The sequence below is a fragment of the Cygnus atratus genome, chromosome Z (genome assembly GCF_013377495.2).
Source record: "Cygnus atratus isolate AKBS03 ecotype Queensland, Australia chromosome Z, CAtr_DNAZoo_HiC_assembly, whole genome shotgun sequence".
Taxonomy (NCBI): domain Eukaryota; kingdom Metazoa; phylum Chordata; class Aves; order Anseriformes; family Anatidae; genus Cygnus; species Cygnus atratus.
In genome coordinates this window covers 84,505,785-84,532,993 of record NC_066396.1, presented here as the reverse complement: position 1 = coordinate 84,532,993, position 27,209 = coordinate 84,505,785, and the positions used below count along the sequence as shown (strand labels likewise).

Below are 27,209 nucleotides of genomic sequence, written 5' to 3'. Positions count from 1 at the left end.
TAAATCAGTAGGTTTAAATCTGAAGAAATCTAAGGAATAGATGAAAAACTGTTAACATGTTTCAAATTTTGAAGCAAGATGCCTCTTGCTCTGCTTGCCCAGCGAAACAAAAGGGTTTTATTGGGGCAGAGAGGAGAGAGTGTTAATGCCTTGGTCTATCCATGCATCAAATTTCATAGCTCAGAGTTTTTGAAAAGCTATTAATTCATGAAGTATTTGCTAACATTACTTAGAATTTAAGAACAGGTTTCTCTCTTAATGAAAGCCTACACTTCATCCAACTACAGTTACCAGTAATGTAAGTATCAACTAGGCATAATAAATTTTTTTAAAATACATTTAGCTTTTGAAGTCAGAAATGTAACTATCAAGTGCTGGCTCTGTATTCCCAACAAAAATCATTAAAAACGAGGACGGTCAATGACTATTTTCCCCCCTCATGGTAATGTTCCCTTTTATCTTTTCAGTGATTTTCAGTTCCCTTTTATCTTTTCAGTTCTCCTTTTGGAAAAGCAAATTGCTCATGCTGACAAACGCAAATAGAACGGGGCCAATTTTGAGCACAGAACTGAATCACTGAGTGCATTCCGAAAACCAGACAGGACAAAAGGCTTTTCCATAATGAAGAAGGGAGATTTTTTTTTCCTTTTAAAAGCAAAGTAGTCACCATTATGACCCTACTTTGAGAAGTGAAGAATCGGCAGAAGTAAAGACAAATTATAGAAGTCCTCCAGTAGTTTTTCCAGGAGATCCACCAGCATTTATATACTTCTGAAACTCAAAATCCTTTGCAGTTCTAGGATTTCAAATAAATAGGTCAATAAACTAGCAATTACTATGACAATATTTACCTTCCTCAATGTGGTGTAAAAATTAAAAGAAAAAAAATAAGGATGTTAAGGCAGATTTCAATCAAAATGTTCCAAATTGCACAGTTATGTTGGTCAGTGGTCTAAAACATTCTCTCCCCAGGTCAGTGAATTAAAGTTATTTAAATGCTTGGCTAACGCCAATTCAGACCCGCACTTGACCGTTTTATTTTCTATGTCTTCTGGAAAATATACAACTAACATTACATCTACCATACCATATATTTTGCACTCCAATTTAAGATGAAATTATGCTTTTACAAAATGTGAGATGACTATGTTACAGGCTTTGTGTAGTTAGACCACCGTATGCATCGATGCCCTAGTGCTCAATTCTCTTCTTCAGTATCTCGTAGTACTGGAGGCTCTGAAGTACGAGAGGAACTTGTAACACAGACTAACCACAAAGTACCAGATATTTCTTGCCATTTGTGATCTTGCAATAAAGATAAGCCAGATCAGGATCACAAGAACTGTATTGAATCCATAGCAGTATATTCCTTAACTTAAGTGGGGAAAGGAAAAAAAATTTAAAAGCCAAGGTACCAAGAACTACAGGGAAAAGAACATTAAAATAACTTCTAATGTAGAATTTAACTTGTTCATCTATTCATCTCAAGATACTTTATTAAAGTGGTATTAAGTTAGTGCATTAAGTAAGCTAGTAAGTTGAAGAACAAGCAGAGAAGGCCTTTTTGATTGTTCGCTGCTCAAAGAGAAACATGAAAATTCAGGAATAGAACCAGCCTTGTAGCTAACTACATATACAACTGCTTCATAGTTGCTTGGTAAAACCTTTGAATGCCAAGGTCACACACATTGGCTCACCTCAAGACAGCCACTCACCCGAAACCGGGCTAATTTCACCCTAGCTCCCTTCCAAGCATTTAAAATTATGTATTTGTAGAAACATCTATTACTGCTGACAAAAAAGTTTAAGATTTTTCCAGCCACAAAGTTCATAGTCTCCATGGAAATTATAAAATCCCTCCTTCTCAGAGAACTTCCTCCTTAATCCTTTAAGGATTAGGAAAAAGGAAGTGGGGAAAAAGGAAGTGCTGTTTTAGGGTATCTGTGATTTTTAGCAATCTTCTCATGTAAAAATGGAAGCTCCAAGATTACTTGAAACCAGAATTTGCTCAGATTTATTAAAAAGAACATGACATCTTTGGTTCAGTAAACCATAACAATTTGTATTTGAAAGGCAGCTCTTTTAAAGAAAATACTCACTGGCCTTATGTTGCTGTACAGGCATACTGGGTGTTATTACAGCCAGGCCTTCCGTTACATAGGATGACCAGATGCCATTCCAATATAAGACTATTTCTCATATTATTTTGGCATGATTCTTTGTACAAAGAATGTCACTTGTGTTCAGCGCATTTCTGAACTGCATCTAAGTCCAAAACTAGAAGGGGACACCTCTTCAGCTATGCCCACCATTATCAAAGATTACCATCTTTAAAGAGTATATTTGAGATTTTAAATTTATTCATCTTTTTTTCTTTTTTGACAAGAGCCACATCATAAGAGAATTCAGGAAAAATGTAGTCAAAGTAAACATACAAGGATATTCACTTAGTCCTCTAGATCCGTCACTTTTTTCAGTCTTTTTTTCTATCAGCATTAATTCTGTCACTGAAGTCCTAGTCAAGATTCAGAATTATTCTCTGAAAATCCAGAAAACCTTCATTCCCATTAAAAATTGCCTGCAAACGTGTAATTCAGGCTCACAACACATCTAGCTGAAACCCATAATTTCTCACAAATTCAGATTACTTTGTTGCTATACCATGTGTATATTACAAGCACGTATTACAGCTGTCTCTCTGAATATGCTATTGTAAGGTTAACACTGGCAAATCTGGCCAAAATTCTCACTGAGATTGTGCCATGCCAATCTCTTTTGAAGATGACTTAGACCACTTTCCCTCAGGTTGTCAGCATAACAGATAAGCAATATTGCAGAACAAGATAAATTGTTCTTTTTTCTTTCTTTAAAGAGAAAAATCAAAAAGACTATCAACTGTCTTTATGAATCGCCCAAGAATAACTTTACTGGAACTATGCCAGTAAAGTTCTGAATAATTACAACGCATTCAAATTGGAGGAGTTAAGCCACAGATAAGAGGCTAAGAGACTTCATCTTATAGCACCAACATCAAAGTTTCCTGCGCTGAGGTGGAAAGTCCATGCCTGTTTACTTGCCTGTTTCCAGCAGTCATGTTCTCAAAAGAAACAATTATTGTTGTACTAAACCACCGTAGTTGAACAAACCATTCTGACCCTGTATTACTGCGTACCTTTTTGATGTTCCAAAAAGGATACACAAGTAACATCAGAAACCTGGATTCCAGTATACACTAGCGATCAGAGCTATAGCCATAAACCCAGACATACTAGGATTACTAATACAGAGAATGAAGCAAGATCTACAAATGAAAGAAGATGGCATCTGACTAAAGCATTAGAAAACGCTTTAGACAACATGCCTGGAATAGAAGAACTCTGGTGGAACTAAACAAGTGCTATAAAGAACAGTAAATTATAAAACGGAAAAGCAAAACTTGACAAGGACAGAGAAACAAAAATAAGATGTACACTTACTTATTCAAGTGTTTCCAAGCTGCAGGGAGGCCAGACATTTCTTCATTCAGCACATATTTCTTTGTTCCCATGCAGTAGTTTTCCATGTATTCTGCCCAATGTAGTTGTCGAACGTCAAAATTAAAAGCCTGCATAAGATAAAAGCTTTCACTATTAACTGCCAAGAAAGTCAATAATTTCTGATAAGGATGTAAAGAAAATAACTACCTTTCTATCAGATTAATTTCATTGCAATGACTATTTTTTTTGTCCTTAATCATAAGAATGATTCACATTTAGATCCATCTGTGACCCAACCACCAGCTTCTCATACAATCAATCTCCTGCAAATTTCAACCATTCCATGCCTTATTTTTCCTCTTCAGTAATATTCTTCCCTCAGCTTCCAAGTGCACTAGTTTCACATTTCATCTGTCTGTAAAGAACTCTACTCTAGAAGTAATTATTTTCTGTTGTTTCCTTTCCAGCCAGGAAATAATTCTCACATGCTATAGAATAAGCACACTGCTCTGTACCAAGTTCACTGATAGAGATGTGGTTCGTTTAACTGTGCTTATACTTGTACCGCTATGTTTTAAAAAGAGTCATAAGAATATCTACTGCAGAAGTTACTACAGTACATTCACAACTTCAGTTTCTCACTGATGTCCGTTACTTCATCTCAAACGATACTACAGCAGCCAGTTAAGTCCCAATAAGGACAATAAAACCTCTAGGTCACAGCTTCTGAACAAAATACTTAAATGTTGCTCTGTAAGAACCTGCCTAATATGACCGTTCTATGAAATCGCAAGCTAATACAACAGCTTGTTTATTGTTTCTGCAAGTTTCACTCCTCTGTTGTTCCCAATCCCTCCTAGGTTGCATGTTCCCACTAAATGTCTTGCAGTGCTCAGAGTGATCAGCTTTGACTACGTTAAAAGAGCAGAAAAAAAATAATCCATTGAGCAGAGATGGGAAATCTGATGCTTAACTACTAAAAATACTGTATTTAATGACATTTGAACAAGCTGATAGTGAAATTTCACCAAACAGGGCAAGTCAGAAATCGATTACAGCTTATGCTATAAAATGTAGTTAGTAACAACGAATACACAGTTCCACTGTGTTTCAGAAAATAACATACCTAATTCTGGAAAAACTATCAAAATCTGGGAGGGATGGGGATAGAACAGGAGGAAGAGTAAGATATTTCCTATGAGACATTTCGTTCACTCTTACTCAGGTCCTCTGTTCAACAACAGTTTTTGTTCTTCCTCAACCACCTTCAGGACTTTTGTCATCCTGCTTCTAGGTACACTTCCCCACTGCATGGGGCAGTTTTAGTTCACAGTGAGTGAGAGAATTTGAGGAAGTGTAGCTGTATTGTCAGAGCATGAAAAGCACACACAGAAGCTGTCACTAGTTTGAAACACAAAAAGCAAACAAAAAAGCCCCTCAAAACCTACCTCCTGTTCCTCAGAAAAAGGAGATAGTGGTCAAGAAATAAAGCCTTGTTTTACTCATGATGCAGGTAAAACCACTAACAGCTTGGCTACTTGGCTGACATATAGGGCAACACCTGATCATGTACGATCAAGCCACCCTAACAACCATCTTTTGTATACAGCCTCCTTCAAGGGGTCCTGTCTTTCTTCATCTCTGATCAGATCACTGATCCGGCTTACAACACAGCCCTGTACAGACACCTTGGTACATTCAAATGGCTGTGGCAGGACTATCCAGAACTGAGTTAGTACACACTTAGTTCTGCATTGCGGTAAGCAGCATTACTGAGTCATGTCATCTTAGAACAGTAAGTTTGTATTTCACTTTCAGTCTCCATATCGCACAGCTACTTACCTTTTTGTCTTCAGGGGTTAGCTGATTCATTAGCATAGTCATATTTTCAGTATTCCAGACCCAAGAATTGCTCGTAAAATATTCTAATAACATCATGGCCTTATGAAGACATGATATTGTTTTCATCATCCTACAGTCCAAGGAATAGAATGTACACGTTACAGTGGTAAGTATTAGTTCAAACAAGTAAAACAGTAAGTTTTATAACCCCACACCTCTACTTCAACATAACCCATCCTACTCTGTATCCAAACCATGAAAAAAGTTATTAATATACAGAACTATCCTATCAGTCTAAAGCAAGATGTTACTGGACTTTAGCTGTCCAATCCTGATATGAAAACAGAGCTTACTGGACAGCCTTTTTTTTTTTTTTTTTAATTCTACTTCCCCATGGAACAGTAAGTTTCCTCTCTAAAAAGAGCGGCCAACAGAAGACAGCATTTTACCATCCTTTCTTTGTAATTTAGGACAGTGATACTTAACACTTTTCACTTCAGCATAACTGAAGCATCTAGCTGTACTGAACAATTTAACTTGATGAACGTGTTTAAAATAGAGTTTTACAGTGCAGAACACAGCAAGGAAGTAAGTTTCCCTAACCTTCTGGCACACTGTGCAAGGCCACATCTCTAAGAAAAGAAAACCCATTTATTATGGTCTGTAAGAGACCAAGGCTTAGAACCACCAGAAATATAGCTTTGCCCCATTGTCCCTACTGTTACTGCAGCAAAGAGCAGGATCTATTCAATGGGGCAGATAAACCATAGATCCTGCTAGTTGGGTGATCAGTGCCAGGCTGCTTCAAAATATGCAGAAATACCTTCCGTTATCCTTCATTACACAGGGGTGACAACTCTGTAAAAATATCACTTGGAGTACAGAGAAATTATGTTAGAAGGATCAATTTGGGCAAGTTTCCCTTTGATCAGAATACCTGAAGTAGACCCGAAAAACATGAGTTATTCACTCTTAGATGAAAGAATTTCCCTGTTGTGAAGGTGGGAACTTTGCAAGTGTTACAGAGCTACAGACGATCACTCAGCTTTAGTAAGTACTAGCTAGTACTCACATGAAATGCTATTACATTTCTGCTTATGGGGCTTGAGCTATTTCCATCTCACAGAATTGCTTCCAATTTGATCCTCACAGCAGGGCACAATGGTCATTTTAAGCAGAGCAGAGGGGCACACAGGAAAAGCAAAGAAAGCAGAACAACCCAGCAGTAACAGGAAATGGCTTTCTGAAGCTAAGTTTTGTTCAATAAAATACATAGCAACAATATAACTCCCCAATTTTTCTCTGAAAGTTGCCTTGGTACATTCATACTTGTAGGGGAGACAGCACAATCCCAGAAACTCTTCCATTACAACATATTGACTAACATTAATGACTGCTATCTCACTATCTAAGGGAATAGTGAAATTGCCTCTAAGTCTCGTGAAACGGAGTATTACAAATGGCCATGACCACTGAAAAAGCAAACTGTATTTGAAGTACAAAAAATATGAACACTTCCTTAAAACCTTCCACAGGAGCATACTTAAAGAACTGTATTCCAATTTTAGACCATCAGTTAATTTCATTTGAAAGCATCTAGGAATGTCTACTAACACCCATTTACAGTTTCTCCAGCTGGGCAAGTTGGCTATATGGGAGCTGAGTTGGAGTTCCTCTGATTCAAAAAATAATTAAGAATATAGACTGTGTCCAATACATATCCTGTGCTAACAAGGCTGAACTAAACATCCAGAAAAAAAAAGGAATGATCCTCCAGCAACTGTCTTAACAGATATAAGTCAAAAAAAGTCAGAAAAAGATAAACTCAGAAAGCAAAGAGCTCACTGGTCAGAAGAGCCAGAAAGACCACTTAGCAAAATGCCCTGGATAACTATGATGCAAAATAGGACAAGGCAGCTACATGCTTAGACTCTTCTGTGGATGCCTATCCACTGACAGTCGTAAGTTTATTTAATGTAGTTGAACTTATTGTGCCTCTCCGGTTTGTTAAGCTAAACTGGAAGAATAGCTGGATTCTAGTTAGAGTGCCTAGACTGCTTCAGTACAAGAAAACTTGCGTCCCTGCAAAAAACTAAATGGTGTAAATGAAAATCTGAGTAAATGTAGATTTGGAGCTTGCTACCGGCCCCTGACATTATTTTTAGCTCTTCTTTTTCTAAGAAGAGTCTCTAACATTTGCAGGGAATCCTGCTGTCTCTACTTATGGGTATGGTTTTAGAACACAGATAAGCTGATTTAAAAAGTAAAACAAACATATGCAAACCAAGTGGCTAAAGACAATTCTTTTACCTCAGCTGCAGATTCTGTCTCACATTGGATTTAGTGACTGGCAACAGAACCAGCTAATTGAGTTCATCATCAGAAAACAGTGTTGTTTGTTTTTCTTTTCTTTTTTTTTTTTTAGGATTAGCTTCTCATTATATCAACCAAAACAATCAAATGTCTCTACATTCTCTTAACTGCTAGATCTGACACAAAGGAAGTGAACATGTGGCTAAGGGATAGCGGATGGCAGCTTCCTCAGTGACAACTTGGTAGCCTGCACTAAATCAACATGAAACGATGTTTCCCTCTCCCACCCCCTTGGCAAAAGAAAAGGAATTATGGTGACAACCTCTTATATTCAGAGATGTCAGCAATAAGTGTCATTTACTGGACACTTATTCCGGCAGACGAAGTTTTGTTAGAGAGATTTTTCTGACTTCAATAGCACCACGTTCCTCCTGCAAATGGGAATACAGATGACAAAGGAGAATGTGAAAAGTATGTAATGAAGCTTTCTCTCTCAGCCTGAAATTGATATCTACACTTGATAGCAGTTAGCTACAATTCTTTACTACCAAAACTATATATAACCAGTCAGTGTAATATCAAACACTGCATCACACCTTCATAACCTTAGGACAGAAAAATCAGACCTGCTGATCGTAAGGAGCTGAACACTAGCTGCAGTCAGCCAGTCAGTGTGACAATATGCTAGGCTTTCACCTACACTAGGTATAATTTTGCCTCTACTAGCCAGCCCTTATTGTCATTAGCACAAAATACACACAAAACACAACCGATCAAGAAGCACATCACAGAAATTAAGTTTTAAGCAACACACTTAGACAAATCAAGTATCCATAAATCAGGTGGGCATGTTTCTGTAGCAGACAAAAAGTAACCTGGCTTAAGGTTATCACCACATTTTCAAGTCTTACACCATCTGTTTTCTCTAGGCTAAAGAGGTCTGAAGCCAATACAAGATATCCTTCAGAGGATCTGTCTCGTTAATACACAAGTCTCTGCATAAGCACTAGAGACAGTTGGAAAAAAAAAATTAAAGATTCCTCCTAAGGTGTATGATACAAGTATTCACATTTGTAAAATGGTAAGTTTTTATTTAGCTGTAAGTTTTGAAGTGTAAGACAAGAGGAATTCTTTGTTTCTAGCAGCTCTGTTGTTCCTGTAAGTGCAGAACTTTTTTTCAAAGTATTTGCAAGGGGAAAAACCACAGTCATCTACTCAATGAAAGCACACTGTTCACTCATTTCTGGTTCGTACGACAGAGACTATGTCAAGGGTGCTTCGTGTTAAGCTTTAAGAAGCTTTAACTGAAGCAATCTCTTCATGCCTCCCTGCACTCATCAGCTCTACCTCCTCTTTAGCTTTCTAAGAAGCAGTAACAGAAAATGAATTGCTGGAGAAACACGTGAATTACAGCTTCGATATTTCATGCTACTTTCTGTTACAGAATCACAGAATGGTTGAGGTTGGAAGGGACTTCTGAAGATCATCTGGTCCAACCCCCCTGCCAAGCAGGATCACCTAGAGCACATCGTGCAGGATGGCACCCAGGTAGGTTTTGAATATCTCCAGAGAAGGAGACTCCGCAACCTCTCTGGGCAACCTGTTCCAGTGCTCTGTCACCCTCACAGTAAAGAAGGGCCCTGTCATATTCAGGTAGTACTCCCTGTGCTTGTTCTTCCAGAGTAATTGGAAAGACCTGCTGGGTGTGTATTTTCAATGGCTTTAAGATTTCAAACGTACTGAGCTGCTTTTGAGAAGAGATGGTTCTGCTGTGATAAGTCCTGTGCAAAGTTACAGGCAAGAACTATGCCTTATGTTAGACAATTAATAAGCTTTGCTATGCAACTAAGTACATACAACAAGCTACTGACAACACTGTCAAACTTGTACAGTGAGAATTATCACCACTATTTATATAGAGGCACGACACTACAAAAGTCTACTTAAGTAGTTTAAAATATTAAATCCTCATTATGACGTTCGATCCTTATTGTACTTGTTCCATCTACAAAGTTCAGAAGAGTTACATGCATTATTTCTTCCTTCATTTTCCTTAACTCTTACTCAGAGAACTTGTTAATTTCAAGAATGTTTCACTAGATGCAAAAGCAGTGAAAAACAAGTTCTCCATCTCACTAAAAGTTTTATCTACTTCCACGAGTACAGTGTACCAGAACAATTTCATATTGCATAAAGATTTCAGTAGGTTACGTTTTCAAAAAATCCATACCCTTCAATAGAAGGGACTTTTTTTTGTTTGGTTGGTTTTTATAATTGTGAGCATATTCATTTAGTTCTAAAGGGTTATAAAAACCAATTAGTTCTATTTGCTAAGAATTTCTCATATAGCGACGGTACAATATCCTGACGGTATGACAATAGTGCAGTTCAACCTACGCGGCAATTTCACTGATTAGTTTTTCCTACGTTATATGCAATAAAGAGCCTAGAAATGTATTCAGATTCTTCACAGAGGGCAGGCTGTAGACCAGGTGAAGTCAAGTTAGCACAATATTTGGATTTGCCTGTGCTGATTTCATCATTTTTTACTACACTGGTCAAGTTTTTCTTGCTAAATTGTGGTGCAGAGAGGTCACATTTTAGATTAAGCTAGCCCTTCACTCAGAAGAGCATAATAACAAGCTTAAAAATCTGCAATTGTTTCCAAGGTTTTAGAAGTTTCCTAGTGCATGCTACCTGGTAATTAAAACCAGAGGTCAACCAGACAGAATGACAACAGCAACAGTAGCACACCCCTGTACTAGTGCCATCTCCAGCCCCTCAGTTAAAGTAGGTTTCAAAGTATTTTGAGCCAGACAATTAGAAAAAAGCAGAAGAATAAAGATCTGGCTCAATTTTCTGCTATTATTAAATAATGCATGAAACCCATTAGGATTTAAAACTGCATGTCTCCTTTGCATCTCTATCAGAGTTCCCTTCTACTACGCTTTAAAGAAAAAAATGCCCTCTTTTTAAAAAGGCTTAAAATTAAAGAAAAGAATCCCTACATAATGAAAGCTATATTCCTGTAAGCGTGCTGGGCATCAAACTTAAAACGTTTTAATTCCAAGCAACTGAATAAAGTGTGCTACAGTTTGCTACCTTAGCAACCGAAGAATCACTTTTTGATTTAGTTGAACCTCCCGTCTTTCCTCCAAACTTGAAATCTTGTGCATGATAGGAAACCTATCCAGTCACTACTACATAAAACTAATTAGGAATACTCATATAATTTATACTTCACAGGCCAGAAGATACACGTTTAATGTCACCTCTTGTACCAGTACTGATTAAGATTTCAATTCTGTGTTTGAACACTAAACAGGAACTCCAGAGAAAGCAAAAAACAAGACTCAATGTTTCCAATGTTATACACCTGTAAGAGTGTTCTAAACAATGTGTTTATTCTAAACAATGTGTTTATTTATAGCCTTGTGTTACTCCCATAGGTCAAATACTTAGAAGACTGGACTTCCAAAGACTGACACGACTCTGGCAGCATCATTTCCCGTCTGGAAGACAGCAGGTTGATATTTGTAGTATAATTATTTTTAGCAAGTGATGGAATCTTGACATATATCAGGGAATTTCTATCAATTTTTATTAAGAACATTTTACATTGCAAAAGAACCTAAAAAGCTAGGAATTCATGCTTAATACCTTCCTTCGATACACAGAGCTTAAATCTTTTCAATGTGGGGAGATGACTGCTCAGGCACAGATCTCTGTCCCTACTGTTGCTGTGACTGCTACGCTATTGAGTAGGCTTGGAACAATGGAACCCAAGGCAGTTTAGAAGTTTTTGCCCACGAACTACCTACGTTGCTTCCTTTTATTGATCCAGTGCCAAGCATTAAATAATTTTTCCCCTCCTTGTAAGACAGACCTAGACTACAGGACAATGAATGAATGCTCACTTGTATTAATACACTGTCACCATAGTGGAGATTTTAGAGTTTGATGATGAATACTTTTGAAAACATAATATACGCAATGAGTTAAGATCATACGGCTTGGCAAATCTGAAACAAATTGCAGTGACATCTTATATTCCTTCTATGTAATCTAGTTTGGCCTAGTTAGCAGAATTATGCAATTTTTAACACTTCAGAAGTTAGCCAGCTAGTAGCGTAATTATCATAAACTGAATGGAATGTTGAGATGATACAAAGCATACCAGATGGAGCTGTATCATCTACAGGAATAACCCACAGTTATTTACTCTGCCTCCCTTCCACTTTCAGTTTATAATAGCAACAACAATCTTAATGCCAACCACTTCCCTGAGCTTACTGACTGACTAGGATTCTGACCCGAGACACATCTTGGACAACGTTGGTGAGTCAGACATTAACCTCTTAGAAATGCAGTCAATGGATTGTTGTTGCTTATAGTTAGTAAATCTAAACAGTACCCTTGCCATGTCGTCTTCATCTCCACCACCTTATCAAAATATTTTTAGCCCTGTCCTTCTCACCATGGCTTATGACCTGTCAATCTGAGCAAAACATCGTGAAAAAATGCAGGTGATACATGGGAGACTGTGGTCCGACAGTGATGCAGAAGGGGGTTTCAACAAAGACTCATGCTACGGTGCCTTACTGCACCGCTTAACGGATTTGCTGTGTAGTTCAAATATAGGTGCTTTGCTGTAGGACAAAAATAAGGATCAACATATTTTAATTATTTATCATTCAAGAACGAACATAATTTGCTAGATCTTGTATTCTGTTTACCTTGAATACTCAACCCCCCAAACAAAATATCCAACAAAAAACGTCCTCAGTTTTGCTAGAAAGTTTAAACTCGCTTCAAATTCAATGACCTATTCTCAGAGAAAAAAAATAGAAAAGGTGAGTTTTAGTCACACAGCGTTCAGGGGAAGAAGAAATCAATATACATCACGGTGTAAGCATAGCTTTGTTGTTTAAAAGGAAGAGGAACAGAAGAGACAAAGCTAGTCACCATTACCGTGGGCTTCTTCCAGCAATCCTGAGGTAGATATCATACAGGAATGCTGGGGCCTGATGGCTTACAGCAATCCAGTAATGATACAAAAGGTGATTGGAAGTTAGATTAACATTGGGCCGTCTGAAGGCCTGTTCAAGAGGATTCCTCTTGAAAGTAGAAATTACATGGTACTCTGAGAAAGAAAAGTTGCGTAACAGCTTTGATATGTAAAGTTCATGTAAAGTTCAATAGTTTTCAAAGTACATTGCAGCGTACAATATTTACTTTAGTATGCTATTTAAGTAACCATCCTAGCTCTTCTAATAACCACAAAAACTAAAACAGCAATAAGCTTTAAACCTAAGATACTGTTAAACTGGTTCTTATCATATCGAAGCTTTTTATACCTTTATCTTCAGAATATTTTACTGTAGCTTTACTGTAGCTTCTCCTTCTGGTCCTCTTCCCTACCTTCAGTTGATTTTGAGAATTCACAGCAATTTCAGTTTATATAGCATGTAAAGCTATTTAAATATCCATCTGTATTTCATAAAGAAGGCTATTCTAATCTTTTAAATGAAGAACACTTTAAAAAAAGTAGGCTGAGGACTTTGCAAGCATCTGAAGTGCGTTTCAAATTACCCATGTTCAAGCTTTTTTAAAAAACATTGTTAGGATTGGACTCCAGGTCAAACTCTCGTTGACAACTGAAAATTCTTCACATGGCAGACATATACATCTTAAAAAACTGTATCAGAATTCACTTTATCTTTGTAGTCATCTCTTGTAACTTCATTCCATTGCTTACAGGAAGCCTTTAAATACCTCAATTAGAATCGTAATATAAATGAAGCCAGCAACTTTCCAACTTCAGCTGAAATGATAAGGCTTATAAATATAGATACATCAAACAGCAAAAGCAAGTAAAAAGTGTGAAGAAAGTAGTCAAGAGAAATAATATGGATTTAAGTATTTAAGATAAAGAAGAAAAGTAATAATCTTAACTGAGAAATTATTTCTAAAAAAACATAGAGCTAATTAACAGCTTTACCATACCAGCCAGCTTGCATTGCTATTTATTACAGAGCTCTTAAGTCTATTACAGAGCTCTTAAGATGCGGGTTACATTTTAGTCGGGATATCTAAGATGAAAAGAAGTGGCCATACTTAGAGATTACTTTTCCCTCAGCGGGAATAGAGGAAGTCTCATGTAACCATCTGAAGACTAAGAGCCACCTCAATCAACAATTAACTGAAGCTAGACACGACAAAAAAGCCTCAAGCGCAAAACTTGTCATACACCCTCAATTATGCAGCTGTATAAAGTAATCCCAATTTTGAGCTCTTTACTCATATATTTACAGGAAGGTTGGCATTAAACCCAACATTAGTACTGCTCCTCTCGGCAATGCTTTTCTCTGCACACTACCCACGCTCTACAGATTAAGTCGTTGAAGCATCAAGCAGAAAAATCAGTTCTGCCATACTTTAAAAAAATTGAATTAAAGAAACAGGAACAAAATGGAAGCGATAACTCTACAAGGAGAGAAACTTAACGGAAGAGAACAAAAAAACAAGAGGCACTGCAAAATTGAGTTATGTTATACTAATTCCAACTATAAGAATAAAATTTGACCTACAGACTATAGCCTGTGCTTTTATTACTGATCTTATTTTTCTATTAAAGCTCATAAAAAAGGAAATATGACATACCAACTTCACTCCGGCGGAAAGCGTTGGTACCACATGTTGTACAGTTGTATACCACGATATTTCTTGGTCTGGAGGGGAAAAAGACCAAAGAGCACATCAGAAGACAAAAAAACACACAAAACACATCAAAAGCCATATCTAAAGTTATCTTTGCCCTCACCATCATTTACATAAAGCAAAAGTTGTCAGCCTCACGTTAGGTTTTTTGCTTCCTGAATCCTTCCAGCATTTTAATCCCTCTTTAACTACCGTATATATGATAGTTTATAATTATAACTATGTATATATATAAAACTGTGTGTATATATACATACGTAAATGACAAAAAAACGTATGTATTTTTCCCCAGAGAAGGCTTTGCCTACATTATTCTAAGTCATACTGATTGCACTGAGGCCCAGGAAAAAAAATCAGCTATAGCTTATACAATAGTATCATAGGTGATGTCTTCCTCCTCATCGTCAAACGTTGGCCATTATCCGAAGTTACACTCTGGTGGACTAAAGCTGTTAAAACCTTAGAACCCTTTTGTCCTAGATGAATAGCAGGACACTGATTAGAAGTTCAATAGAAGACTGATTTATCAAAATGCACAGTACCATCACTTCAAAGTACTCAGTACTTTCAATTGTCACCTGCTGTACCTATTAACTCCAGAATACTAGGCTGCAGCCAGCGTCATACTGACAACAACCTCTACTGGAACAAGACCTGCTACTGCACCATTGGTAGCTCTCATTGTTCAAAGAATTCCTTTTCCTGCCTTAAAAGAGAAAAAAGACAAGACCCACCAAAAGTGTAAAACACAAGAAGCTTTGCTGTCTCCAAAAGGAAGAAACGTTTTTTTCATTACTTACAGCAATGAAGAGGCCACTAGGTCCACTGAAGTTATCAATCCATCCCTATCACAAACAGGTAGGAAGGAAAGGTTTTCGTATAGTGAAGTCAACAGTTTAAAGTGAAAATTTGACAAGTTAACCCCGCAGAGCAATACTAATTTCCATGTGTCTAAATGAAGTTCTTCCATAGTAACTTGTTATATCATCAGATTTTGCTACAGCTCAGACATGAGATCCACCTGTAGTTTCATTGGCCCCTCCAAATGAGTAGCTAGCTTGCTTATTTCTTAGTTAATAAACCGCAAAGTATTTCCTACATAAATACATCATGTTGAAAATATTTCACTAGCTTATATCAACTCACTTTAACAGTCAATAGCAAAACTGCTAATCTGTCTTTTGTGTTGTTTTGGTTTTTGTTTTTTTTTTTTTGAATTTTCACATAGACATTTTCACTCAACTTCAATGCCAGTGTTTAAACATTATATACTTAATTGAAATTTATATACTTACTGTCTGACATGTATGTACATTGTACCTACTCAAAAAGGCATGTGATGTTGATGTATTTTTAAGTGCTTAAGAAATATTCAGCGTTGAACTGGAAAAGCTGTTCCAGCACTATCTCCCATATTGGAAGAAGCATATAGCATATATACTATACGTCAATGTAACGTCAATGTAACAGAGTTCATAAAGCTTCCTGCCATCTCCTGCCTTGGCTAAAACAAGTGGAGCCCAAACATTTTTACGTCCTGCAGACCCCAGTTTCATTAATGATACTATTCAGCTATTGACACACCAAAGCACCTCGAAGAGGGAAAATAGATGAAATTACCTTTCTTACTTCAAGATTCTGTACAACTATTTTGTGTGTAAAATAGTATCTCCCATTGTGACAGATGTGTATTGTTCTATGCTTAGAAGTAATTTATCCCCTAAGCTTCCCACATACGAATGCTGTATTTGATATCTTTTGTATGAGAGTTGTTATTCAGAAGCAGTCAAGCCACAGCTTTAAGCTTAAAAGATTTTCCTCTATGAAGGTCACTACATACACAAGCTGTCAATACGTGCTGCGGTTTACAGGCATGAGTCATGTGAAAACTCAACTTACAGGAAAAGGCTCCCTCCAGCTAGCACCAACAATAGATGGCCTTATAATGGCTATGTTTATTTTTGCACCTTCTTGCTGTACTACATATTTGGCTAAGGCTTTTGCATAAGTGTAAGTGTTAGGCCTATCGCCAATCAGTTTAGGTGTAAGATCGTTCACCAGGCCATCATCCATCCACCTACAAAAACAAAATAAGAGGCAAGTGTAAGTTACCACATACTGTTCTACTGGGGAAGCGAAGAAAAAAGGATAACCAGATAAATCATATAAATCAGACAAATAGATAAATTCTGCAAGTAAAATACAATCTTTTCTTCAAAATACCACCCAGGAAAACAAACACGGAAGTATTATCATTACCTCAGTTCATTTTTAATGCTAGTGCTACTATATCTATAATAAGTAGTAAAATGTCTTCCTTACCTTGATAATTATGAAACTAAAAATGCTTACCTTACTAAAGGTAAGATTTTGTATGACATGGAGGAAGGGATAGACTGATTTAGAGATATGATTATTATTATTATTAATTACATTATATATGACTCATCTCATACTTGTCCCATGTCACTTAGGGCTTGACGGCTACTAAATAAGACAACTAGATAAGACCTCACGACAGCAAATGTACACAGACAATACAGAACAAGTAACTTTCCCCTAGTAATATCCAATTTAAGAGTAAAAATCTATAGAACACGGGTATTCAGAAAGCACCAACATTAAAGACCTAACAGAACTGCTTGTACATTTTTGTTTCTGAGCAGTTAAAAGTATTTCAGTATATCAGACTGATCTTGCAATGGCCTTAGGTGGAAGTAGTGAAGGTTGCTGCTAAAGGTGAGCTGCTGTCTTAGTTCTCTCCGTCCTTCACAGTACCAGCACCAGTACATCTGGAACAGTGCAGCTTTCTTCTGTTTGTTTTTAATAGCTCCTGATCTAGCTCCTCATACAGCCAAAGAGCCACCAGTCTCAGCACACAGGAGGCTTCAGGAATAGCCTGGAGCATCTCCCTCTTTCAGCACTGTTCCACACCTAGCTCAGCTTAAAAACGACCACGAAACCTTAGCCTACTTCCCTTACAGGAAAGGGTAGCATCAGCCATATATTAGACTAACAGAACACCATCAGCCAGTTTCTTCATCTTTGTTTCTTAATCATTGGTTGGTACTTCATTACTAGGAAGCAAGTGGTTACAGATTACTGAAGTAACTTGATAAAATAACACATACTCAAGAGAATCCATCAGTTTCTTGGGATCAACAGGAGGTGGACAAACAATTTCCTCAATGTGTTTTCGATTGCAATATGCATACGCAGTCGAAACACGTATGAATACTTCTAGACTCGTCATTTGGTGTGCCAATGAGAGGAGCTGTTTTCGTGGAAAGCACATTTAACTGAACAGCATCTCTGTTGATTAAACAGAAACTTGATTAGTAGAAAGCAAAACAAAAACAGCAAGCAAAGAGAAATAACCAGTCAATCCCCTAATTCTTTCCTAATTGCTTCAGTGGTGGCTGTTTATACAGTAATTCTAACATTCTGGACCCCTTCCTCCACCCCCCAAAAACACTATGGACATTAGTATCCTAACCTTCTACTCAGAACAACATGACACATTCCATCTAGAAATTTCTCTCTGTCTTCAGGATAATTTTCCTAAGTTTCACCTTGTTCTTATTGGCATCCTCACGCTCTGTTAGTAAACAGGCAAAGTCAGCATACCTTTGATCTGCTCAAGCTAAATTCTAATCCGGTAAGTTTTTCCTAAAATGTGATGGAACAACTGCAATAGGACACCTAGCTGCCCAGTGATATACATGCCAGTCAATTTTAACAGCAGCTTTGAGCTTCCTAGGTCAAGACCTCAGGATGAAGGTTTAGGGGGGCTAGTAAGTTGGAAGTGATTATCATCTTCATGTAAGACAGCACAAGACTCAATAGTGCAACAGGATTACAGGAAGGAAGAAAAAGTGACAGGAGGAAAAAATAAATAAATCAAGATCCACACTTTCATCCCTCCAACCTGCCTGCTTCTCATTAAAATAGAGTCCTTAAGTACACTGTAGGAGGCAAGGTATATCTCTACATTTTGCACTGTATCAGAACACAGCTTATGGCCCAACTGCTACGATGATTTTTATGTATTTCAGACCTTCTCTCCAGCCTCTAAAAACTTATTACAAGCACTAGCCTTGTTTACAATGTACAGATCAACTACGTTTTAAGAATACTGCTAAAAAAAACTTCATCAAAATCTTTGCACTGGTGTTACAGTTTAAGGCTTCTTTATCACACATCATTACTAAAACATTAGGTGGGCAATGGACAAGGAACCCCTGTCCCAAAGCAATTGAGTCTAGAAAGTGTTACCTCGGAAAAAGTTACTTTATCTAAAATAATGGTTTTTAAGTCTTCAGTGCTTCTTTCAAAGAGGTCAAAGGAAAGAGGTTCATAATCATAGCTGTAAGCATTGCTTTAAGATATAGAAACACACAGCCGATACAAATCAGGAAGGGTTCCAAAATAAGCCAAATTTTTTTGCTTTCTTGGCTTTATTCCTACCACTGACCCTGAGCTAAATACTTTGAACTTTACATCAACTAATCCCATTAATAAATATGTGAAGGCTGCTGTAAGTGATACTCAGATTTGTCAGGTTCCTCCAAAAAAAAAAAAAAAAAAAAAAAAAAAGCGCCATTCTAGCACATCTGCTATGTGCTCTGGCCTCAAATCCTTCCTAAGGAACTAATTTTCTATTTCGCTAAGCAACGTGCTAGGCCCTCCAGGAAAGTGTAAACTGCCAGAAGCTTGCCAGTATCAAGACCTTTCCACCAGTTTTTCCAATCACATTGAAGTCCCTCTAGACTTTTCACAGGTTGGCAGTTCCCTAGCATTGAAGGTCCATGAAATAGCGATAAATATGGGCTACCTTATGTCATTTCAGTATACAGTACAGCACTCTCAGAGAAGTAGTGCCAACATTTTAACAACTCAAAATATTTCTCAACTCAGATTTTCTTTACCTAGGAGTTGCTTTACATTCATAAAAATTGGAGTTATTTTTCACAAAGTCATTTCTCCAAATCGTTTATTTATTCCAGTGTTTCAACACTGAATCAGGTCATTTTTTCTAGAAAGCAAATATCTTTTCTTGCTTTTGGGAACCCTTTTTTTTATCATTTCCTTAATAAACTCTGTACAAGATGGAAGTTATTCAATTTTGAGTTTTAAGCTTTCTCCCTCCGCACCTAATTCTCCCTACACCCTCCAACTGCAAACTTGCATTCTTCTTACTGGAGGACTTTCTGAAGGCTGGGCAACATTTAATTCGCTGTTGGTTCATCAAGTAAAGAAAGCAAGTACTAGAGCTTCCGCCCCATCCCAGTTTTGGGGAAAAGTTATCCTCTGAAAAGATACACTTGCTTTCTAACAAGGGGAGCTAAAGGAATAGTTTGTGTTCTCTTACACAAAAAAAGCTCCGATATGAGTAGTGAGCACAGTACATACTGCTTCAGATTATTTATACACTCTTCAGCCATCCCGGAAATCAGAGCAACACGTGATGTTAGGAAGACTTGGAAAAGCAATATGTTCTCAAGTCTCTCTCAACAGCTTCCCTTCAAAAAGGCCTTTGAAATTCGGGTACGGGAATTCAGTAAAAACACCAAGGGGCCTATAACACAGTACAAAAATCATGTTTTGCTTCTAAGCACCAAAAATGGATGTCTTTTTGCCTAAAGCTTTAAAAAGATGTGATTTCTTTCATGTCAAATCGTGTATTCTAACTGCTGGCAAAGCAGGTTTAAATAATGTATCTTCTGTCTGTCTATGAAAAGACAATGAACACCCAATAGCGAGTTTTAGGTAGGGAGAAAAGGTTAACACCCAAGGGGGAATCCTTAAATTGACCAGACACACAAAAAACAAATGAGATTAGTAGTCAGACAGCCTGAATATTCGCAAGATTTTGCAGACACCTGATTCACCCCTTCCCTCTGAATACTATCAGCTTACCAAACTAGAGAATACAGTATTTTAAACTCACCTTAGCATTTCATTGAATCTGACTGTAGCAGTACAATGAAATATAATATTAATGCAGTCTATAAGTTTTTGTTGGATTCGGCTACTATGGTCCAGTTCAGGCTGTGTAAGTTCACTTGTAATTACTATTATTTTTTCTTTGAAGTCAGGCTGCTCCTCTCTCAACCTGTCAAAGAGCTGTCAAAAAAAAAAAACAGGACTAAAAATTCAAACTAATAGCCAGTGAAGATAAAAGACGCATGTTTTATAAGTGAAGATAAAACACATTTTCTGCCCATATATAACTATATTGCCTTATTTCTCAAAATTAGTAGTGTTAAGATAGTGTTTTAGGAGTCCTACAACACGTTACTGACTTACCATGAACATATTCAGTGATGAAGTTGTTCGTATACGTTTTAACCCAAGTGGTGAACACAGAAGTATTGCATGCATTGCACAGAAAGCAGTGAGATTTTGATGTATACTTTTAAAAAGGAGGAAGAAAACAAAGGAAAAGGGCACAAGCGGGACACAAGCAGCAAGAGGGGACCTGGGTGGACGGACAGCCAGCGGGGCAGAGGGACAGAAGAACCACCCAGGGGCACGGAGCAGGACAGGGGTGATTGACAGGGTTGGACAGAGAGCCCAACAGAGGCACAACTGTGACAGCCAGGATGACCAAGAGTAATAGCAATTTTACTCTTACTGACATCAGAGAGTGTTGGTTTGGGATGAAATCAGAGTTTTGGTTTTTGGATCAGAGATGACTCTGTTGAACAGTCTCTGCCTTTCCAGTGTGCGAAAGGAAAAGCCACAAGGATAAGCACAGAAGTATGAAGCTATTATTACCGACAGAGATACTGGAAGTAGGCTTCTCAATATCGCTTTTGGTAGTTGTGGAATAATTGCCTGAAGTAACTAGGCAAATTAAACTAATATTCACATTTTAAAGAAAATGTACAGCATTGAAGAAGCTTTCAGGGTGGAGGGTAGCTGCGCTACCTAAGCATTCCCTAGGCCTCCAACTTTACATGCTATCGCACTAGGGGAGCTTGGTGTGCCGACTCTAAGGAACAGTACAGAGCATAGAGCGGAGTGGAGACATCACGGATAGGCCCTGTGACGAGATGGGGACTCGATGCTCTTGTGCACACCGAGACCGATAAGCTGCACGTTTGCTACCCTGAGCCAACGACCTGTCATGGTTTTGACAAAACGCTGTACTCTACTGAACTTTTGCTCATTATATCACCATTATAATACCAAAACACACCTCCATCCCAAAAGCTCCATGCCTCCAAGGTGCGACCACCCCTCACTGAGCACGCGCTCTGAATTTCTCCTTTAAACAAAAGCGAGATAACTTTTTACCAATCATAACCAAGATATGCCTGACTAGAGTCACTCAAGCTCCACCTAAAAGGACAGAAAATAGTCATAGAATATCCTGAGCTGGAAGGGACCCATAAGGGTCATCAAGTCCAACTCCTGGAACCGCACAGGTCAACCCAAAAATTCAGACCTTGTGACTAAGTGCACAGTCCAAACGCTTCTTGAACTCCGACAGGCTTGGTGCAGCGACTACCGCCCTGGGGAGACTGTTCCAGTGCACGACAACCCTCTCAGTGAAGAGCCTCTTCCTGATGTCTAGCCTGAACCTCTCCTGCCGCAGCTTGACACCATTCCTGCAGGTCCTATCACTGGTCACTAAAGAGAACAGATCAGCGGACAATGTAAATTGGCTTAAGTGAGAGGGGATGTTAGGGAAGATGCCATCACGAAGGATACCTTTCTGACTTCCGGGATCAGTCGACGGGCTGAGCCTCTCTTCCCCCCGCATTGGGATGTCGTGGGGTAAGATTTGAACACTTGGTTGTAGCAGGTGTCTCCATGGAAACTTAGAAATCTCTAGAGCCTTTGTGCCTTTTAACGCATTAATAGCCAGGACGAGTACCTGTGTATTTCATGCGTGCTCGCTTGCTTTTGCAGACAGTGAATTTATCTCCAGCAGCCCAAAGAACCTGTGTCCCTGTTGCTGTAATAAACTGCCCCTGTCCCATTTTCCTAGCCCTTGTCAGTGTGCTGCTACAGAAGTTTCCTTCCTGCAGGGTACCACACACTAACATTCCGATTCTGGAAAATGGGGGTGTACTGCCAAGCACTTCCCCATGCAAGGGCTACCGCACACCTATGAGTTTACCAGATTCCCTGGTGTACTGCCAAGCACTTCCCCGTGCAAGAGCTTACCGTACACCAAATTTCCCGAGACTCTTCCTTTCTCTCCCTTATCTCCCACTTCGTCCATCTCCGGCCGTGCCCCTCGTGGAGCTACGGAACCGCAGATCAGGACTCCACACTCGTTTCGTACAAAAGTATATCTCAATCACACGTCACACAGAGTCTCACCTGACCCCCAAGGCAATACTTAATATTTCTTACCTTGGTCTGTGCACAGAGTTACCGGATCAGTTCTTAAACCCGGAGTGCCTACCTTCTTCCCTCCCCCACTACTTCATGGATCCTGCCTCTTTAATCAGCCTCGGGCCCTCTGTCAGCTCTCCGCAGAACTGCCACCGTTGATGCACAGGACCGCTGAAATCAGTGGGGCATGCCTTCCTGCTGCTGCAGCGGTGGGGCTCCCCAGTAGGTGACTGGATCCCGGACGAGCCCCCAAATCGTGAGAAACACTCCGTAGCCAATAACTTAGGCTCAGGTGAGGATCTCAGTGAAGTAGTAATTTATTCACGATTGCAATGGCGGGCGTCCCACAAGCAGGAGAGCGCACCTCCTGGTTCCAAAACACAGCTTATATACTTTTTGATGACAGGACCCTCCCGTTTCCCCACTGAGTGGGTAATCCAGGTTCACAATCTATCTGATGCTTCACAGACAATGCATGGCCTTCAGTTGCCCGCCTGTTAAATTTCAAATTTCTTTTGACTTTTTTACTGTTTGAAGTGGTAATGTTTCTTCACTTATCTGATTTGACTGAACACCATGATTTTCACCTAATTGTCCTAAGGAGTCTGGTTGTCTGCATTTTACAAGGTCACCTGCTAAGTTTTCTTACCACTGCAAGCATATCTCGATACCCCATTCCTTATCTTTAAACAATGTAACTCTGTAAAAAAAACATTTTTATTCCCACACCTACAACCCCAAGACCTCCCCCCCCAAAATAGCCCCACGATGTCCCCCCAACTCCCTACAACCATGGGAACCCCCCCCACAACCACAAGACCCCCCCCCCAGCACACCACAACCACAGGACCAATCCCAAGAACCCTCCCATAACCCCAGTATCGCCCCCCTCAATAGCCCTGGTACCTACCCCAACCTTGACACCCCCCCACGTGACTCCCCCCCTTTTTGGGGTGTCTCACGAGGCTCTGTAGGACACCCCCCCATGGGGTCGGGATTTGGTGTGATCCCCCCTTCCCCCCCCAGGACAGGCACTCCTCATCTTCCTCTTCCTCGTCCTCCTCCTCCTCTAGCTCCAGCAATGATGGGCAAGGTGAGGGGGGGGTCCTCGGGGGACCCGTGGGCACACTGCTGTCCCCCCCCCCAGCCCTGGCCCTGATGCTGCTGCTGCCGCTGCTGCTCCTCGGGGGGGTTGCCGCCGCCACCTGCCGCTGCTGCACAGGATGCAGCCCCCCGCCCGCATAAGATGTGGCACCCCCCCACCTAGGAAGCACCACCCCCACCCCCGACAAGGAGTCGCTGGTGGGCGCTGCGGCGCCCATGTGACCCGAGCCGGGATTGCTCCAAAAAGGAGGGTTTTTTCCCAAAAGGATGCTTTTTCCCCAAAAGGAGGCTTTTTCCCCAATATTGAGGCTCTTTCCCCCTAAAAGGAGGCTCTTTCCCCCCAAAATGAGGCTCCTTCCCCCCAGAAATGAGGCTCTTTCCCCCCAAAATGAGGCCCTTTGCCCCCCAAAATTAGGCTTTTTACTAAAAAAAGGCACCAGCATGCTCCCCACCAGCTGTACCCCCCTGCTGATGTTCCAGGGAAACAGGCTCCTGCTGTGGAACAGGGTGCACTCACTGACTTTGGTCCTGTCCAGCCTGCTGGGGACTCTCACTCGCTTTGTTTCCTCAGTTGTGGCAGTGGCATGGCAGTGCCACGCTGCAGCATTCATCCTTGGCGGAGCCCCGACTCCAGCCTGCTGGGGAGCCTGGCACCTGGGGCTGGGCTGGACGGGCCCAGTGGTGCCTGCGTACTTACCCAGAATCCTACTGTTATCAGAATCCTTCTGTTATTACTGGTATCAGAATCCTACTCACTGCACTTTAGAAAACAGTCTTCCTGGCAGGGGAGAAGGAACAGAGGTCTATGAAGTAGGACATGGCTAATGATGTAATTAGCAGTTTACCAAGCTAGCATTTCCCTGGGGACCAAGGCACCTCCATGGCAAACCAAGCATCTTCTGGGAGAAAGTGTGGCTCTCCAAGGAATAGGAAATTATGTCCTCACAGCACTCCAACTTGTCCTAGAGGAACCAGGGTCAGTAGAGTTATGGTCAGGGTTAGAGATAAGTTTGGAAAGAGAGGAAATGCAGATTCCCTTTTTGAGTGGATGTGGTGGTTTTACCGTGCTAGGCAGCTGAACACCACAACCGCTGTCTCACTCCCCCTCCTTAGATGAGGAGGGGAAGAAGTAAAGGAAAGAACAACTCACAGGTTGAGATAAGGATGATTTAATTAGAGGAAAAAAAGAAATAATTATTAAGGAAAGATTATTATTAATTAAACAATTTAACTAAACAATTAACAATTTAACTAAAGGGGAAGAAAAAGGAAAGGGGAAAAGGGAGGGGGAAAGGGAAAACTAAACAAAACAAGTAGAGGCTATGTGGAAGTGCAGAGGAAAGAAATTACTCTCTACTTCCCACAAATGAGTGATGCTTGACCACGTCCTTGAAGCAGGGCCTCAACGCATGTAGCCGGTGTTCGGGAGGAGGACAGACGTTTTCACAACTAGAGCCCACCCCTCCCCTCTTCCTCCTTTTTCCACCTTTTATTGCTGAGTGTGACATCATATGGTATGCAATATCCCTTTGGTTGGTTTAGGTCAGCTGCCCTGGTGATGTTTCTTTTCTCACATCTTTGCCCACCCCTAGGGGTGTTAGAGAGAGTCCTGATGCTGTGCCAGCACTGCTCAGCAGCAGACACAACACTGGTGTGATACCATTGCTGTTTTAGCTACGAGTGCAGAGCACAGCACTGTATGGGCTGCTGCAGGGAAAGTTAACATCCCAGCCCGACCCAGTACAGTGGAGTTGTGAAAATGCTGCCAAAGAAGGTTGAGGGCTATCAAAAGGTTTCTGTTGTGAGCACTATTTTATAGGAGCCCTAGGTGGGGTTGATGTTGGAAAAGGGTGCTGTCTAGGGTTAGGGTTAAGGTTTTGAGAGAGAGAAAGGTCAAACTCTCTTTGGGACGCAGGCTGTGAAAGGGCTGCCAAAGGAAGTTGAGGGCTACCAAAAGGCTTCAGATGTGAACACTTTTTCATGGGAGCACTTGCTAGGGTGAGTGTTGGACCTGGGAGCTGTCTTAGCCCTGTCTAGGGCTTATGTTTGGAAAGAAAGGAAGCACAGACTTCCCTTATGAGTGAAGTTGTGAGAGTGCTGCCAAAGCAAGTGGAGTGCTACCGAAAGATTCTGTTGCGAGCAGTTTTTCTTGGGAGCACTAGGTGAAGTGTTTCTTGGACCTAGGCAATGACTAGGGCTAGGATTAGGGTTTAGAGAGAGAGAAAGTCCAGACTCCCATTGTGAGCGGTTTCATTAAAGGGCTGCCAAAGGAAATTGAGGGCTGCTAAATAAATGGCTTCCGTTGTGAGCAGCATTTGATGGAAGTGCTGGGTGTGGTGTGTGTTGGACCTGGGCACTGTCTAGAGTTAGGCTTAGGGTTTGGAGAGAGAGAAAACACAGACTCCTGTTGTTAGTGTGACTGTGAAGGGGCTTTCAAAGGATGTGCCTTTGGGGTTGGGGACACAGCTGCACACAGCTTGTGGTTGTGAGCTGAGTGCAGACCAGAGCCAGTCCCACTATGATATGCTGGCAGGGCTCTTGGAGCCTCAGGGCGTGTGGGGCCCTGCTGTATGGGCACTGCTTTGGAATCAGTCCAAGTCCACGAATTATTTTGTTTCACAGAAAGTTCAGAGTTAGGGTTAGGGTTTGGAGACAGAGAGAGTACAGACTTCCTTTGTGAGTGAGTGTGTGAAAAGGATGCCAAAGGAAGTTGAGATATACCAAATGGCTTCTGTTGTAAATAATTTTTTGTGGGAGACCTAGGCAGAGTGGGAGTAGGACCTGTGTCACGTTGAAAGGTACCTATCAGAGTCAAACACTTGCCTGTTTAAGAGTGAAAGAGGACTTTCACTGAGACAGTTTCACAAAGTTGAAAACTGTTAATAAAGTGACAGATAGGACTGGACTAGATGATCTTAGAGGTGTTTTCCAACCTGGATGGTTCTATGAGTCTGTTCTCTATAAGAGGTTTGGAATTGCTGTTGATAAATACCCTTTCTGCAATAGCACTCATATCTGATAATAGTACTAGCAAAATGCTATTGCAGGTATTCCTCTCCAAAAGATGAAGGCGCAGAGCTTACCAAGAAGGCATCCCTGTCTTGGTGGAGAAGAAGGAGCACAGCCTTTTGACTGCCTCTTCCAGCTTTCCAATCTCTTCTTTCTCCCCCCAGCTCTTTTATGACACTCCTCTCACTTTATCTAACTAATGCTAACACCAACTCTTTTTCCTAACACTAAAACCTTTTCCTTTATATCCTAATATTATCTGTTCCCTTCCCTGGGGTGACGTTTAGCATGATTTGTGTGGAGAGTCAAATAGTAAAGACATGTATGTTTAGCATGTATTTCATTAAGATTCATTTTACAAATAATCAAATGAAAGGTTTCACTCCAGGCACC

At 40.1% G+C, this 27,209-nt stretch overlaps 1 pseudogene; it reads right to left on the bottom strand.

The window, feature by feature from the left end:
• Positions 1-498: 498 nt before the first annotated feature.
• On the bottom strand, positions 499-20,669 carry LOC118258696 (fatty acyl-CoA reductase 1-like; annotated as a pseudogene).
• Positions 20,670-27,209: the final 6,540 nt, after the last annotated feature.